The sequence below is a fragment of the Pseudophryne corroboree genome, chromosome 2 (genome assembly GCF_028390025.1).
Source record: "Pseudophryne corroboree isolate aPseCor3 chromosome 2, aPseCor3.hap2, whole genome shotgun sequence".
NCBI classification, from domain to species: domain Eukaryota; kingdom Metazoa; phylum Chordata; class Amphibia; order Anura; family Myobatrachidae; genus Pseudophryne; species Pseudophryne corroboree.
Window position 1 is genome coordinate 556,244,242 of NC_086445.1, and position 18,491 is coordinate 556,262,732.

An 18,491-nucleotide genomic window follows, 5' to 3' on the forward strand; every position below is an offset into this window, starting at 1 on the left:
AAAGGAAATGCTGTCCACACGCCGACACAATACTGTTGTGTACCGGCGGTGACAGCATAAGCAGAACTCTCTGCAAAACACCAGTAACAAAATATAACCAAAGAATACTGCGGCCTAGGCCGACGGACGCGGCAAAGCCGCTACTCACGGAACCGGTACAAATACTGGCAAACGGACAGGAACCCCCAATGTAGCCGACACAGACTCTCAGAACCGGAGGACAGGCAGAATCCCAAACGACAGACCGGTGGACACCAAGAAGCCAGATACTCGACCAGGCACAGACAAAGCCACAGGACTTCTGGACAGGAACGCTTCACGGCAGGACACGGGATCAGACACTGGAACCGACACTGGAACCGACACTGGAACCGACACTGGAAGCAGCTAGACAGAAACTGCTAGACAGGAGCTCAGGAACTGGCAGGGACTAGCTCAGAACTCAAGTACTCTGGAACTCTGGAAATATCACCCGCGTCTGTGAATTGCACTGAGCCAAAATATAACAGAGAGTCTTAATTAATTATGTCGTGCAGCTGCCCTGCTGCACAACTGAGAGGTGCAATCAACAGACAGGTGAGGCTGAACACATGGGAACAAGCTACAATCACACAGACTCACCACCTGCAGCAAACAAGAGTCTTCTAAAACCAGAGCAATGGGAAATCCTGGCCTGAAAGACAACTATAAACATAGAATAGGAATGAACCACTACCTGTGGTTCATAACAACAGTACTTGTCATGTACAGTAGTAGAGAGATGGCAGTCATCATCATCAATTTAATTAAGATGGCTGGTGGTTTAATATTTAAAATTAAGTTAATTAATATAAAACAATGTGCCATCTGCCCACCCACCTCAAATTTGCAACAGAACTAGCGCTAATAGTCAAAGATAGCAGCATCAATATCAAGGATAGAGAAACAGTGTGCAGTCCAGGTCTGGACTAGGCTGGGTGGCAGCAAGGCATGTACTCCCAAATTGGTCTCAAATTAATATTGGGGCAGTCGACATCGTTGAAGGCTGTAATGAGTGCTACATTATCCTTAGAGACAGGGCATCACTGCCTTCTCATCCACCTGTGCCTGTGTATCTCCTATGCCCTTCTCTCTGCTCTTCACCTGGAGTCCTCCTGGCCACTACACACACAGTCTCAACAGGATCAATAGTTAGTTGGACACACCTGGGTTTTCCCAAACACTCCCAGAAAACAGTCCGTTGACACCCATAAACGTCCTCTTCCTGTCAAAGCTTCTTGCGATTGGCTGTGCAAATGGATTCTCCATTAAATCCATCACTCATCAACGATCCGCTTTGTACCCAAACGATGTGCCTGCGCATTGCGGTGCAAACGCACGCGCTGTAGTGACCTGATCGCTGTGCTGCAAAAAACGGCAGCGTGTGAATAGGTCGGAATGACCCCCATTATCTGCTACCAGGTAAATGTGTTGCAAGATCTTTTAGCGTTATACCTGATCATGGTTATCCATAAAAGTCTCATCTCAGTTTAATTTGGTTGAGATTTAGCTTTGTAGTGGCTTCGGGCTAATCCTGTTGACTTTTTATGTATGCTGTGTAAGTGGTGGGTAATGTGATGCAGTGAATAATAAACAGACTAGTGGATTCTTAGTAAGGAGTGGGAGCTCTCACTGATAATCTTATACCCAGAAAATTGACAGACATATGAATTTAAATAGTTCCATGGTAACCTCCAACTCCTAAATCATAGAGCTCCAATTTACTCTACCTTTAATTTTTCTACCATTTTTTGAAACTGTTAGACCCAGCATACATTTTTCATAACAATTGGTAGGACAGAAAACACACAGAAGTACCACCTTTTTCTTGTTAAAAAAAAAAATCTTTATTACACTCCAAGGTGTTTATTGAATTTCATTCTATGTGTAATTTTGTGTTTGACCCAATGTGTTCTAATTGATAATTGGTTTGTGGAGAGCTAAAACATAAAGCAAATATTCATAAGAAAATAGCATCTTAATTAGAGATGAGCGGGTTCGGTTAGTTGAGATTCGAACCCCCCCCCCACCCCTCCCGAACTTCACCTATTTTACATGGGTCCGAGGCAGCCTCGGATCTTCCCGCCTTGCTCGGTTAACCCGAATGCGCCTGAACGTCATCATCCCGTTGTCGGATTCTCGCAAGATTCGTATTCTATAGAAAGAGCCACCCATCGCCGCCATTTTCACTCGTGCATTGGAGACTGAACGGAGAGGACGTAGCTGCGTTCTCTCCCTGAAAAGCTCCATATCTGTGCTCAGTGTGCTGCACATATCTGTGCTCAGTGTGCTGCAAATATCTACGTTCTCTGCCTGAAAACGCTCCATATCTGTGCTCAGTGTGCTGCAAATATCTGTGTCAGTGTGCTGCATTGTGGGGACCACCAGTATATAATTATAGTAGTACAGTACAGTAGGCCATTGCTGTATCTTGCAGCTCTGTGTCAAGTATACTATCCATATCTGTGCTGCATTATTGTGAGCAGTATATAGTAGGACAGTGCAGCATTTTGGTGACCAGCAGTATACATATAGTACAGTACAGTAGGTCATTGCTGTATCTTGCAGCTCTGTGTAACTTCTAGTATCCTGATCAGTGCTCAATATCTGCTGCATTCTTGTGACCAGTATGTATACTGTACTGTGCGACGTGTGTTTTACACCTGGTGATTTTATACATCCTGTAATCTATACTGAGCGATGTGTGAGTTACACCTGGGGATTATACTCCCTGTATACTGTACTGTGCAACGTTTGTGATACACCTGGTGATTATACACCCTGTATACTGTACTGAGCGATGTGTGAGATACACCTTGGGATTATACACCCTATATTCTGTACTGTGTGATGTGTGAGATACATATGGGGATTATACACCCTATATACTGTACTGTGCGATGGGTGTGAAACACCTGGTAATTAATTATACACCCTGTATACTGTACTGTGCAACGTTTGTGATACACCTGGTGATTATACACCCTGTATACTGTACTGAGCGATGTGTGAGATACACCTTGGGATTATACACCCTATATTCTGTACTGTGTGATGTGTGAGATACATATGGGGATTATACACCCTATATACTGTACTGTGCGATGGGTGTGAAACACCTGGTAATTAATTATACACCCTGTATACTGTACTGTGTGACGTGTGTTATACACCTGGTGATTATACATCCTGTAATCTGTACTGAGCGATGTGTGAGATGCACCTGGGGATTATACACCCTATATACTGTACTGAGTGATGTGTTAGATACACCTGGGGATTATACACCCTGTATACTGTACTGAGCGATGTGTGAGATACACCTTGGGATTATACACCCTATATTCTGTACTGTGTGATGTGTGAGATACATTTGGTGATTATACACCCTATATACTGTACTGTGCGATGTGTGTGAAACACCTGGTAATTAATTATACACCCTGTATACTGTACTGTGTAACGTGTGTTATACACCTGGTGATTATACATCCTGTAATCTGTACTGAGCGATGTGTGAGATACACCTGGGGATTATACGCCCTATATACTGTACTGTGTGATGTGTGAGATACACCTGGGGATTATACACCCTATATTATTATTATTATTATTATTATTATTATTATTCTTTATTTACATGGCACCACAAGGGTTCCACAGTGCCTAATTACAGAGTACATAAATAATCGAACAGGAAACAGCAACTTACAGTTGATGACAGTATAGGATAAGCACAGGGTAAATAAACATAGTTACATCAGAAGATGACACTGGAATAAGTATCTGGTGGCAGAAGACTGCTGGATGTGGTACAGTTGAAGATTATTAAAGTAAGACAAAGGATAAGCACATAAGGGAAGAGGGCCCTGCTCGTGAGAGTTTACAATCTAAAGGGGAGGGGTAGACAGACAGGGATGACACAGATGGGGTACATAGAGAACGTGGAACAGAGAGTTAGGATGAGATTTGGCTGGGCTATGCAGGAGAAAATTAAAAATAGGGGGAAAAAAAAAGAATCGATAACTTCTACCGCTTTCAAAAAGGTCAATGGAAGCTGAAATAATGGACAACTACCTCATGGAAGCCAGATACAGTATATCAAACAGTACTTAGCAGAGTTAGGAATGAGTGCTTATGAAATACAGTAACATTTTATCGTAATATTTCAGAAACTGCATGGCTGGTCTCTTGCACTCTTTTGCTCTAATACACCACCTGCTTTAGGATTTATAGTCAAAAACATTATGTCTCCATAATCCCAAAAACGTCAGTCTTCTTGGAAAGTGGTTTGTTCCTTTGTAAGGGAAAGAGAACAAACGTTTTCAAACAACGGTTTCTCAATTTCTTTTTCCTCTGGGAAGGGATTGTGGATTCGCAGGAATATCTGAGCATTTCTGTAATCAGAAAGCAGCGACTTTCTACAAATGTTTACATTAGATTACGTTTGGGAAAAAAAAAGTACAGAATCCCATTTAGGATGTCTTCACCAAATCGTAGACATAAATATGGAAATCGTCATCAAACTTAATGAAGTACACAGATGGTTTAGCTTCAACTTGATGAATAACCATGCCATCTTCTTTGGCATATTCCACTTGCTTGCCCACCAGACTGTCCACATCCTCCCCTGGTTCTCTTTCAACTGGAGGGGAATCATTTGAGTCTGGCATGATCCGAAGATCTCCTTCTTTATAGTCATCTAAAAGTTGATACATATTTAAGACTGGGTCCTTTTCATAGGTTATATAATAATAAAACCATGTGTTCATAATAGGTGCTCGTGCTAATACCATCCCTCGCCACTCATCCTTGGAACCATCCTCTGTTTCAAACATATGCTCCACTGCTTTGCCAATCATTGTGTCAGCCAAATGGGCATCGCTGATTCAGGATGAGGCAACTCTGTCTGGTAGAACTTCAAGAGCAGACACCCTTTCATCCTTGTGAAGCTCAAGTCCATAGACACAATCAAATCCATCATAATTTATAAGATAGAGGGAGGGATTCACTGGTACTTGATCCAGAACTGTTCCTTTCCACTGGGTTATTGGCCCACTGCCCTCTTTCCACCCATGCTGTATTCTACAGCCTACAATATTTCGCCGTGGCTGGAAGATTGGTTTACTTGGTCCCATATTGTTTTGATGTTTCTTATGAGATGTTCTTTTCTTCATCATATTTGCAGAAACACCTGCATGTGCTGCATCAGCTCTTGATCGCTGAGTGGCCGCCTTTCCAAATGAAGTCTTCATTCATTTGTGTATTAAAGGGCAGCAGGGCTGCCGAACTAGGGTGCAAAGTGTAGTCACTCCAAGTTTTTTGTAGTCCTTCCAGTCTACATGAAAAAGAACCCCTTCCTTTCCACCTTTCAGAAAAACTCCGACCCTCAATTGCTCTGATCAGAAGTCACTTATCTGGGGCAGATAGGATGTGTTTCCCTCCACTCCCCCTGCAGGTGATGGCTGCGGCACAGTGCTCCCCTGCGGCCAGTTGCCCCAATCCTCCTCCTCCCTCCTTTGTCAGACTCCTTCACCACCACTGTGCACTGCTATGGAGGAGCAACTCCCGCCTCACTGCCCCTGAACTTCCAAGCCCTCCGCTCAGACACTCCAGCGCTCGTACCCTTCCCTCACCCCCTCCCACTCCACGCACTGCCAGATTTGGAGCTGGCTGCTACAATACGGCCGCCTGTCACTCTGCTGCCAGGACCAGGCCTCGCCTTCCTGCCAAATACTGATCCATCCAGAGCTGCATACTGTATACTGTACTGTGCGACGTGTGTTATACACCTGGTAATTATACATCTTGTAATCTGTACTGAGCGATGTGTAAGATACACCTGGTAATATCTGTGCTCAGTGTGCTGCATTGTGGGGACCACCAGTATGTAATTATAGTAGTACAGTACAGTAGGCCATTGCTGTATCTTCCAGCTCTGTGTCACTGCAAGTATCCATTCCATATCTGTGCTGCATTGTTGTGAGCAGTATGTAGTAGGACAGTGCAGCATTTTGGTGACCAGCAGTATACATATAGTACAGTACAGTAGGCCATTGCTGTATCTTGCAACTCCATGTCAGATTCAGTTCTAGTATCCTGATCAGTGCTCAATATCTGCTGCATTGTTGTGACCAGTATATAGTAGTACAGTGCAGCATTGTGGTGACCACCAGTATATAGTAGTACAGTACAGTAGGCCATTGCTGTATCTTGCAGCTCTGTGTCACTTCTAGTATCCTGATCAGTGCTTAATATCTGTGCTCAGTGTCAGTGCTGCATTGTGGTGACCAGTATACTACAGTACAATAGTCCAGTGCTGTTCTCGCTGCTCAGTGTCTGTTCTCCGTAGTATCATCAGTGATCAGTATAATCAGTTCTCAGTATAATCAGTGCGCTGTTAGACGTGTGCCCGTTTTTTGCCATTTGTGCAGTGGGATTTAGACAATTGATGAAGTTATTGTGTCCCCGGTACAAAATCCCATCTAGATTCCACTTAACTAGGCAGGCGATAGCAAGATTTTACCAATTAATATCAGTGATTTATAATTATTAATTACAGTGATCTTGCCAAATAATTCCAGTGATTTTGTCATTTTCTTACAGTGATTTGGACCAATAATACCATTGATTAGAACTAATAATTCCAGTGATTTTGTCATTTTCTTCCAGTGATTTGGACCAATAATACCATTGATTAGAACTAATAATTCCAGTGATTTTGTCATTTTCTTCCAGTGATTTGGACCAATAATACCATTGATTAGAACAAATAATTCCAGTGATTTTGTCATTTTCTTCCAGTGATTTGGACTAATAATACCATTGATTAGAATGAATAATTCCTGTGATATTGAGGTGTTTGTGTTGATTAGCTTAGCCGTCCAGCGACCACAGTGCACCTCTTTTTCTCTTTTCTTTGCATCATGTGATGTTTGGGGCTAATTTTTTTTAAGTGCCATCCTGTCTAACACTGCAGTGCCACTCCTGGATGGGCCAGGTGTTTGTGTCGCCCACTTGGGTCGCTTAGCTTAGTCATCCAGCGACCTCGGTGCAAATTTTAGGACTAAAAATAATATTGTGAGGTGTGAAATGTTCAGAATAGACTGGAAATGAGTGGAAATTGTGGTTATTGAGGTTAATAATACTATGGGATCAAAATTACCCCCAAATTCTATGATTTAAGCTGTTTTTGAGGGTTTTTTGAAAAAAAAAACACCCGAATCCAAAACACACCCGAATCCGACAAAAAAAATTCAGGGAGGTTTTGCCAAAAACGTGTCCGAATCCAAAACACGGCCGCGGAACCGGATCCAAAACCAAAACACAAAGCCCGAAAAATTTCTTGTGCACATCTCTAATCTTAATCTGTTATGGCACTCAATACGCTGAACACAGCAGCAGCAACCAAGGAGGAGTTCATCAAGATGGTAGCAACTGATTGTCGCAAGCAGTGGTGTCTGCTGATCTCTGGGTAAGGCAAACCAGCAGATATATTACATATAGTAGAGAATCACATTTATGTTTATAGGTGCTGACCATCTCTCCCCTGCAATGTGTGATCGGATCTGCAGCCCAGGGGCAGTAGCCGACACTAGTAGCAAGGGTGAGGTAATAACATAAGGGGATATACAGTAGGAGGTATAGTAAGGGGATGGGGTGTTGATAACAGAGTTGCAGACATATGACATGAAGACATAGATGGCTATTACAGAAGTGAGAGATAATATTGGGAAATGATGGAGTGAAGTATGGTGGTAAAGGTAGAGATAATGATATAATAAGATAGACGGTGAGAGAAAGTGACAGAAGATAGAACTTGGAAGGTGAATAGAAGAGCTTGAAGACCTCTTCTGAATGGCACTTGCTCACCCCTGATCTAAGCACAACCAGCCCACCTGCCTTGACTGAAACATTCCAACACTGACTTCATTTTCCCCTCCATGTTAGTCTTAGACTCTGTTTAACCCCCCCCCCCACCTTGGGTCTTTGTCTCCCCCTATTTGATTTGTTGTCTACAGTTTTCTATGTGTACCTCTCTGTGTAACTCAGTCTTTTATGTGTATTCCCTTTGTTTATATCTGTTTCTCTATCTCTAAATGTGTGTGTACCAATACACACAGAAAAATGGTGCATATACCCTGGTTGCAACAACAGATATTGTTCCCCCTTTTTTGATTGTAAAGCATTCTGGAGTCTGTTCCCAAGAGCTAACAACATCTTCAGATGGTGTTAGCCCATAGTAGTCTATGGACTTCTATTCTGCATTTTTTTCTATGGAGGGGGGATTCCGTTAACCCTCACTGACCCATGTGTAGCTTGATGGTAAAGTAATAATGTAAGCTATCCCTTTGTTTCTAACTTTTTGTCAGGCTAGGCCCATGTGCCGGCAAGAGTGTTTTGCTAAATTTGAGCAAAAATATTGATGGGTATGGGTTGTTGGGTAGACACAACTTAGGTCAACAGTCATTAGGTTGACCATGGAATGTCGACATGCATTAGGTCGACAGGGACAATAGATCAACATGGTCATTAGGTCATCATGTACTAAGTCGACAGGTCAAAAGGTCGACATGGTTTTTAAAAAACTTTTTTGGCATTGTTTTCTTTGTAAAGTGATGGGGAACCCCAATTAGTGCACCGTGTCTAAAAACTGAAATATAATGTGAAAAACTCATGTCGACCCTTTGACCTGTCAACCTAGTACATGTCGACCTAATGACCCTGTCGACCTATTGACCATGTCGACCTAATGCATGTTGACCTTCAGTGGTCGACCTAATGACTCTCGACCTAAGCTGTGTCGACCTAATGACCGTATCCCAATATTGATATACGATTTGCATAATTTATTTACTGCTTATCATAGCAGAACCGTATTAAAAATGCAGTATGTTATAAATAAGCCCCCATGTGTGTGACACTTTGCCTCTTTACTATACTTTAAACCATCTTTTAAGGAGTGGCCAGTGCCTCCAGGCAAAAAATTTCCAGGCAGCCCCTGGTGGGTTTCCCAATAAAAAGTCCTTACCAAAACTATGCTTTAATAGACTGGGCTGGCACTACTATAGGAGAGAAACTCACAGCATGGGGTCCTCCTGTTATAATGTGAACCAGCCCTAGCACATTTAGCATGGAGCTGAAAGAAAATGTCGTCCTCCTCTAGGAAAAGACGGCCATGCTAAAACAATAGTACTTTCCCCACAGCACTGGTTACAGGTGTAGGGATATGACATGGTTTAAGTTTTGTGCTGTAGAAGCTCTGCCATCCCTAAAATGTTACAGTATGCTGGTGATTGCAGAAGTAGCACATACCAGCGTAAAAGGAAACATGTTATGAAGAGCTTTCATATATTCTTATATTTTAAACCTAAGGCAGTTTATCAGATAACAATTATATTTTAAAAATCATCATATTATGATCATTTAAGCATGTGAAAAACTGTGTAATCCCCTGACAGTATGGGCCAAATTCAGCATGCACTTGCATTTTAGCAGGAGCATGGGGGTAGGACCTGGCATGCGGAGCAGCGGTGCCCTGTGCTGGGTGGCCCCCCGCATGCTAGAAACATGAGTTGTAGTTTTGCGATTTCTCACAAAACTAAAACTTATGATGAATTTGTCCCCTATATTCTGCTTAATAACACAACATCAGAACAATGGGGGGAATTCAGAGTTGATCACAGCAGCAAATTTGTTTGCAGTTGGGCAAAACCATGTGTACTGCAAGGGAGGCAGATGTAACATGTGCAGAGAGAGATAGATTTGGGTGGGGTGTGTTCAATCTGAAATCTAAAATGCAGTGTAAAAATAAAGCAGCCAGTATTTACCCAGCACAGAAACAAAATAACCCACCCAAATCTAACTCTCTCTGCAAATGTTATATCTGCTCCCCCTGCAGTACACATGGTTTTGCCCAACTGCTAACAATTTTGCAGCAGCGATTAGGTTGAATTAAGCCCAATATGTACTGTAGATTTCACATGTTTTACTTTCCAATGCACTATTATGAAAAAAAAATAAAAAAAAATTCCCAATATGCTTAAATGTTTAAACTATAAAGGTTTTGATTGTTCAGTGTTAAGTCTCATACTAAATTGGTATATATACCAATATAAAGAGTTTATTTGAACACAAGTGCGATAGTAGTGCAATTATTACAATGGGTAATCATTTATATTTTAGATTATTTCTTGAATAAAAAGCATCACCTCTGTCCATTACTACATACTGTATATGTAGACTGTTTCATCAAAGTCATGTATGCTGTTGCAGATAAATAAAGAAGTAGGAAATGGAACTGAAAGCAGAGATTAAGTGGGGTTTATGATATCACAATAACCCCATGAGTCCCAGTCTTAGCAGGGTGGCAGAGGTGGCAGAGATCAAGATGGATTTAGGATTATAGGAAATCCTGAGTAAAGCTTTTGACAAACCATAAAACATACTAAAAAGTGCCCATAAAAACTGCTATTCCAAAGCATGCTGTGGCTAAACCTCACTGCTGTGCTGGCTGCAGACATGATTCTCTATACCTCTGGAAGAAATTATAGTAATGCACTATTTCATACACTGGTACTGAACAGGCTGACTAGCATATCTTTATATTTAGCTTCATGCTGTATTGGTAATAATCACACACATCTAAAATAGAAATGTAAACTGGAACAGCAAAGTATGATACACCCAATCTATTAAACTGTCATATTTTGGCTTAGAACATTGAGCAATATACAACATAATTGTAACAGTAAAAGAAAATGTCACACACGCTCCCCACTTACTTACAAAAAAATATATATATATTATAAATGCAGATTCAAATCTTGATATGAATGTCGTTGGGGTTAAGTTTTATCACCTACTCTATATCTTTTTTTCTCAGAATAAGAGACAGGAGTCAAAATGCACAATGAAGCATACACAACAGAAAATGATGTATGGCTTACATTAACTGACAGTTGTTGGAAAATAAAGCAGAATATATCCAGCAGGTGCAAAGAAATTGTATATTTATTAAATTACGATGATCCTGATGGGTACATATATTTATGCTTGCATTGTGCATCATCGCTATGCTACTCTGTTGTCTGATATGTGCGTTATCCACCCACTGTTTGCTAGAGGATGGTAATATAGCTGTTTCCACCCAGTAAGTGCATTTCCTCACCACTGCTCACAGTCTGGTTTATTGAGATGTAGCGAAGCCTAGTGCAGAGAGGCATTTTTTCCTCTGGATTTTATTTTTTTTAATCTTGTTTACAGACTGTTCATGTGCTTTCCATCCTACATATATTGTATTTCCTGGATGGAAACGAGTTTATTATATTAGAATGCAAAATACATATTTCCATAAATGTTTTACATGATTTTAAAGATCAGTGCAATCTATCATAATAATCTCTGACACCCAGGCATCGCTTGTTATGCCTCTTCTTTCCCGTAATGCTTATAAGTCTGTTGAGGCTAAGGCAGACATTACTTGACAGCACAATCTGTATTACAGGGTACATTTACTCTATCTGTATTTCTGGATATTGGTCCTCTTAACATGATTCTTTTAGGCAAAGTAAAAGCTTTTGCTCACTTCTAATTTGCATAATGACAATTAATTAGAAAAATAAAAATGTTTGAATTAACAGTAAAATAGTACAGTTTAATGCATTTTGTGCTTTGAATATAGAATTTACATAAATATTCTGTCACAAAAGCGTATGTGCATTTCTTGGGTCTCATTTTAATGGCGCTGCATCCCAGTGTTAGGGGTTGCATTTTATTACACATGGATGGCTTTGGTCACCAAATTTCAGTTTGGCTGGTTGCTTAAGTACTGCATTGTATTCTAGCCTACCGACCAGGGACTTCAGCACCAAGCCATTTCACTATGTGCTGCTACATTTGCAGCTGTAGCTGGGGTCTACAGTAATGACATTAAAGCTTTTGGTTGCTGGAATGTCTGTTATAAACGTTACAGTATATCCAGCATCGGGAGTAACTAGCTGCCTCCTCACACCTGAGGTTTTAAACAGTCATTGCCATAGCTTGCATGGTAGGTGCTTTAAGGGATTTTTTTTTTATGTCGGCTTAATTGGCTATGGTTCTACAATAGGCCCTGCAAGATTTTTTCCACGTTGGAGCAGGTCACTATTTCTGCCCACACTCCTCTTTGTCTTCTAGTCCATACTATTCTATGTTTGGTGGGTGTGAGATGTTTGGCCCACTGTAGTCTCTGTTGGGATGCCTTTTAGAGAAGGTAGAGTTTTGGGGTTCCTGATATCGCCGTAGTTCACATTGGAGGCAATGACTTGGGTAAACATATCCCTGGACTTGAATACTTGGCTGCTGACCTCTGGCTGTTATTAGTGATGTGCACCGGACATTTTGTGTTTTGGTTTTGGATTCGGTTCTGCGGCCGTGTGTTGGATTCGTACGTGTTTAAGCAAAACCTCCCTGAAAATGTTTTGTCAGATTCGAGTGTGTTTTGGATTCGGGTGTTTTTTTACAAAAAACCCTCAAAAACAGCTTAAATCATAGAATTTGGGGGTCATTTTAAACCCATAGTATTATTAACCTCAATAACCATAATTTCCACTCATTTCCAGTCTAATCTGAACATCTCACATCTCACAATATTATTTTTAGTCCTAAAATTTGCACAGAGGTTTCTGTTGACTAAGCTAAGTGGCCGACACAAACACCTGGCCCATCTAGGAGTGTCACTGCAGTGTCAGACAGGATGGCCAATTTAAAAAATAGTCCCCAAACAGCACATGATGCAAAGAAAAAAAGAGGCGCAGTGAGGTAGCTGTGTGACTAAGCTAAGCGACCCAAGTGGCCGACACAAACACCTGGCCCATCTAGGAGTGTCACTGCAGTGTCAGACAGGATGGAACTTCAAAAAAATAGTTCCCAAACAGCACATGATGCAAAGAAAAAAAGAGGCGCAATGAGGTAGCTTTGTGACTAAGCTAAGCGACCCAAGTAGCCGACACAAACACCTGGCCCATGTAGGAGTGGCACTGCAGTGTCAGACAGGATGGCACTTCAAAAAAATAGTCCCCAAACAGCACATTATGTAAAGAAAAAAAGAGGCGCAATGAGGTAGCTGTGTGACTAAGCTTAGCGACCCAAGTGGCCGACACAAACACCTGGCCCATCTAGGAGTGGCACTGCAGTGTCAGACCGTATGGCACTTCAAAAAAATAGTCCCCAAACAGCACATGATGCAAAGAAAAAAAGAGGCGCAATGAGGTAGCTGTGTGACTAAGCTAAGCGACCCAAGTGGCCGACACAAACACCTGGCCCATCTAGGAGTGGCACTGCAGTGTCAGACAGGATGGCACTACAAAAAAATAGTCCCCAAACAGCACATGAAGCAAAGAAAAAAAGAGGCGCAATGAGGTAGCTGTGTGACTAAGCTAAGCGACCCAAGTGGCCGACACAAACACCTGGCCCATCTAGGAGTGGCACTGCAGTGTCAGACAGGATGGCACTTCAAAAAAATAGTCCCAAAACAGCACATGAAGCAAAGAAAAAAAGAGGCGCAATGAGGTAGCTGTGTGACTAAGCTGAGATACCCAAGTGGCCGACACAAACACCTGGCCTATCTAGGAGTGGCACTGCAGTTTTCTAGCGAGAGGATGAGTGCTTCCATCCTCATGTGAAGCTGAACCACTAGCCATGAACATAGGCCAGGGCCGCAGCCGTTCCTTGCCACTCCGTGTCGTAAATGGCATATTGGTAAGTTTACGCTTCTCATCAGATGCTTTTAATTTAGATTTTTAGGTCATTTTACTGAACTTTTGTTTTTTGGATTTTACATGCTCTCTACTATGACATTGGGCATCAGCCTTGGCAGACGACGTTGATGGCATTTCATCGTCTCGGCCATGACTAGTGGCAGCAGCTTCAGCACGAGGTGGAAGTGGATCTTGATCTTTCCCTATTTTACCCTCCACATTTTTGTTCTCCATTTTTTAATGTGTGGAATTATATGCCAGTATTAATAGCAATGGCCTACTACTATATATACTGCGCACAATTGAAATGCACCACAGGTATGGATGGATAGTATACTTGACGACACAGAGGTAGGTAGAGCAGTGGCCTACTGTACCGTACTGCTATATATTTAATACTGGTGGTCAGCAAACTGTGCAAAACTGAAATGCACCACAGGTATGGATGGATAGTATACTTGACGACACAGAGGTAGGTAGAGCAGTGGCCTTCTGTACCGTACTGCTATATATTATATACTGGTGGTCAGCAAACTGTGCAAAACTGAAATGCACCACAGGTATGGATGGATAGTATACTTGACGACACAGAGGTAGGTAGAGCAGTGGCCTACTGTAACTGTACTGCTATATATTATATACTGGTGGTCAGCAAAATTATGCACTGTACTCCTACTATATATAGTACTACAATGCAGCACAGATATGGAGCATTTTTCAGGAAGAGAACGTATAATACTGGTGGTCACTGGTCACTGGTCAGCAAAACTCTGCACTGTACTCCTCCTATATAATACTGGTGGTCCCCAGTCCCCACAATAAAGCAGTGTGAGCACAGATATATGCAGCACACTGAGCACAGATATGGAGCGTTTTTCAGACAGAGAACGTATAATACTGGTGGTCACTGGTCAGCAAAACTCTGCACTGTACTCCTCCTATATAATACTGCTGGTCCCCAGTCCCCACAATAAAGCAGTGTGAGCACAGATATATGCAGCACACTGAGCACAGATATGGAGCATTTTCCAGGCAGAGAACGTATAATACTGGTGGTCACTGGTCAGCAAAACTCTGCACTGTACTCCTCCTATATAATACTGCTGGTCCCCAGTCCCCACAATAAAGCAGTGAGCACAGATATTTGCAGCCACCTGAATAAAACTGAGAGGATGCCAGCTACGTCCTCTCACTATCATTTCCAATGCACGAGTGAAAAATGGCGGCGACGCGCGGCTCCTTATATAGAATCCGAATCTCGCGAGAATCCGACAGCGGGATGATGATGTTCGGGCGCGCTCGGGTTAACCGAGCAAGGTGGGAAGATTCAAATCTGCCTCGGAACCGTGTAAAATGGGTGAAGTTCGGGGGAGTTCGGATTCCGAAGAACCGAACCCGCTCATCACTAGCTGTTATGTGTGGTAGTGTATTCAGTTTTAATACCCCAACAGTTCTGTCTTAGTGGGGCTACTATTGATATGGCTTAGTGGAAAGTAAAACATGTTGTTGCCAAATTTCTGTCCACTAGAGGCAGTGTGGGCATAATGATTTGATTCACTACACATATAATCATTTACATTCCACTTAACTGAGGAAGAACTTTCTCTTTTTCTAGGTTACCTATTTAGTGTTTTATTTGTACTTGAATAGTTTTGTTTGGTGGCAGTGCTGTGACCCTGAAGAGAGCTTTGCCGTGCCATATCAGAAGAGATATCAGAGACATATCCTGTAACTGGGAGTCAGCAACACCATTCTGCCGGGTGGGTCATCCATTAGGGAGTAGGCAGAAACCACTGCAAATGCCATCTGGTGTATTGGAGGACACTGCTTGATTGCAGTATCTCATACTGTGGGGTATATTTACTAAGGTCCCGATTTTGACCGAGATGCCGTTTTTTCTTCAAAGTGTCATTTCGGTAATTTACTAAGCAAAAATCTCGGCAGTGATGAGGGCATTCGTAATATTTTGGAAGTCCTTGGAAAAAATCACGAATCAATATACCATCGGTCAAATACGCCTGCAATTTGGTAGAAATCGGTAATTTACTAAAAAGTGCAAATCACAAACACTGCCGACAATAGCCAAACACTGCCGTGCAGAAATACAATTCGTGAAAAAGTGCTAAAAAAACCAGACCTGCTTTTTTATCCCGTGTTTGGATAGGCATGCAGGTATCCATGAGATCCGTGCATGTTTATCAGTGGGAAGGGGATGGGAAAGTGTTTTTTTTTTCGAAAAAAAATTGCGTGGGGTCCCCCCTCCTAAGCAAAACCAGCCTCGGGCTCTTTGAGCCGGTCCTGGTTGCAAAAATATGGGGGAAAAAATGATAGAGGTTCCCCCATATTTAAACAACCAGCACCGGGCTCTGCGCCTGGTCCTGGTTCCAAAAATACGGGGGACAAAAAGCGTAGGGGTCCCCCGTATTTCTGAAACCAGCACCGGGCTCCGCTAGTCAGATACATAATGCCACAGCCGGGGGACACTTTTATATAGGTCCCGGCGGCCCTTGCATTACATAACCAACTAGTCACCCCTGGCCGGGGTACCCTGGAGGAGTGGGGATGCCTTCAATCAAGGGGTCCCCCCCCTCCAGCCACCCAAGGACCAGGGGTGAAGCCCGAGGCAGTCCACCCCATCCAAGGGCTGCGGATGGGAGGCTGATAGCCGTTGTGTAAAAAAATGAATATTGTTTTTAGTAGCAGTACTATAAGTCCCAGCAAGCCTCCCCCGCAAGCTGGTACTTGGAGAACCACAAGTACCAGCATGCGGAGGAAAACCGGGCCCGCTGGTACCTGTAGTACTACTACTACAAAAATACCCCAATAAAAACATAAGACACACACCTTGAAAGTATAACTTTAATGCATACATACACACCTCCATATACACATACTTACCTTATGTTCACACGAGGGTCAGTCCTCTTCTCCATGTAGAATCCATGGTGTACCTGTGGAATAAATTATACTCACAAAATCCAGGGTAGAAGCCTCTTCTTCTTGTAATCCATTTGTAATCCAGGTACTTGTCAAAATAAAAAAACGGACACCCGACCTCACACTGAAAGGGGCCCCATGTTTTCACATGGGACCCCTTTCCCCAAATGCCAGAAACCCCCTCTGACTTATGTCTAAGAGGGTTCCTTCAGCCAATCAGAGAGCGCCACATTGTGGCACCCTCCTGATTGGCTGTGTGCTCCTATACTGTATGACAGGCGGCACACGGCAGTGTTACAATGTAGCGCCTATGCGCTCCATTGTAACCAATGGTGGGAACTTTGTGGTCAGCAGTGAGGTTACTTTCGGACAACCGCTGACCACAAAGTTCCCACCATTGGTTACAATGGAGCGCATAGGCGCTACATTGTAACACTGCCGTGTGCCGCCTGTCATACAGTACAGGAGCACACAGCCAATCAGGAGGGTGCCACAATGTGGCGCTCCCTGATTGGCTGAAGGAACCCTCTTATACATAAATCAGAGGGGGTTTCTGGCATTCGGGGAAAGGGGTCCCATGTGAAAACATGGGGCCCCTTTCAGTGCGAGGTCGGGTGTCCGTTTTTTTATTTTGACAAGTACCTGGATTACAAATGGATTTCAAGAAGAAGAGGCTTCTACCCTGGATTTTGTGAGTATAATTTATTCCACAGGTACACCATGGATTCTACATGAAGAAGAGGACCGACCCTCGTGTGAACATAAGGTAAGTATGTGTATATGGAGGTGTGTATGTATGCATTAAAGTTATACTTTCAAGGTGTGTGTCTTATGTTTTTATTGGGGTATTTTTTTAGTAGTAGTACTACAGGTACCAGCGGGCCCGGTTTTCCTCCGCATGCTGGTACTTATGGTTCTCCAAGTACCAGCTTGCAGGGGAGGCTTGCTGGGACTTGTAGTACTGCTACTAAAAACAATATTAATTTTTTTATACAACGGCTATCAGCATCCCATCCGCAGCCCTTGGATGGGGGGGACAGCCTCGGGCTTCACCCCTGGTCCTTGGGTGGCTGGAGGGGGGGACCCCTTGATTGAAGGGGTCCCCACTCCTCCAGGGTACCCCGGCCAGGGGTGACTAGTTGGTTATGTAATGCCAGGGCAGCCGGGACCTATATAAAAGTGTCCCCCGGCTGTGGCATTATGTATCTGGCTAGTGGAGCCCGGTGCTGGTTTCAGAAATACGGGGGACCCCTACGCTTTTTGTCGCCCGTATTTTTGGAACCAGGACCAGGCGCAGAGCCCGGTGCTGGTTGTTTAAATATGGGGGAACCTCTATCATTTTTCCCCCCATATTTTTGCAACCAGGATCGGCTCAAAGAGCCCGAGGTTGGTTTGGCTTAGGAGAGGGGACCCCACGCATTTTTTTTTTTAATTTTAACACTGTTTTTTTTTTTTTTTAAAAGGTGCACAATGAAGCCCAGCACGGATCTCTCAGATCTGGCCGAGATTCATTGTATTAAAGTCGGCAGTGTTTTACAAGTCACTCACGTAAAACACTGCCTAAAAAAACGAATTACATCGACATCGGTAAAACCGAAAATGCAGAATACGGCAGCTTAGTAAATTAGTCGTACTAAATTCAAAAAGTTGCATATTTACACTTTCGATGTCATTCGTGATTGAACTTTGACCTCAAACGGGAAAATACGATTTTTAGTAAATATACCCCTGTATGTGTAGTTTGACCTTGCTTTTCTCTTTACCACCATAGTAGTTCTTATTATAAATGTTATTAAT

The 18,491-nt window shown here is 42.8% G+C and overlaps 1 protein-coding gene and 1 pseudogene across 1 annotated transcript in view; one reads left to right on the forward strand and one right to left on the reverse strand.

Moving 5' to 3' along the window:
• The window catches only part of EPHA10 (EPH receptor A10), a 978,906-nt gene that overhangs the window by 624,428 nt on the left and 335,987 nt on the right, over positions 1–18,491 (forward strand). The gene's annotated exons all lie outside the window — the stretch shown is intronic.
• Positions 4,494–5,273, reverse strand: LOC135035458 (spindlin-Z-like; annotated as a pseudogene).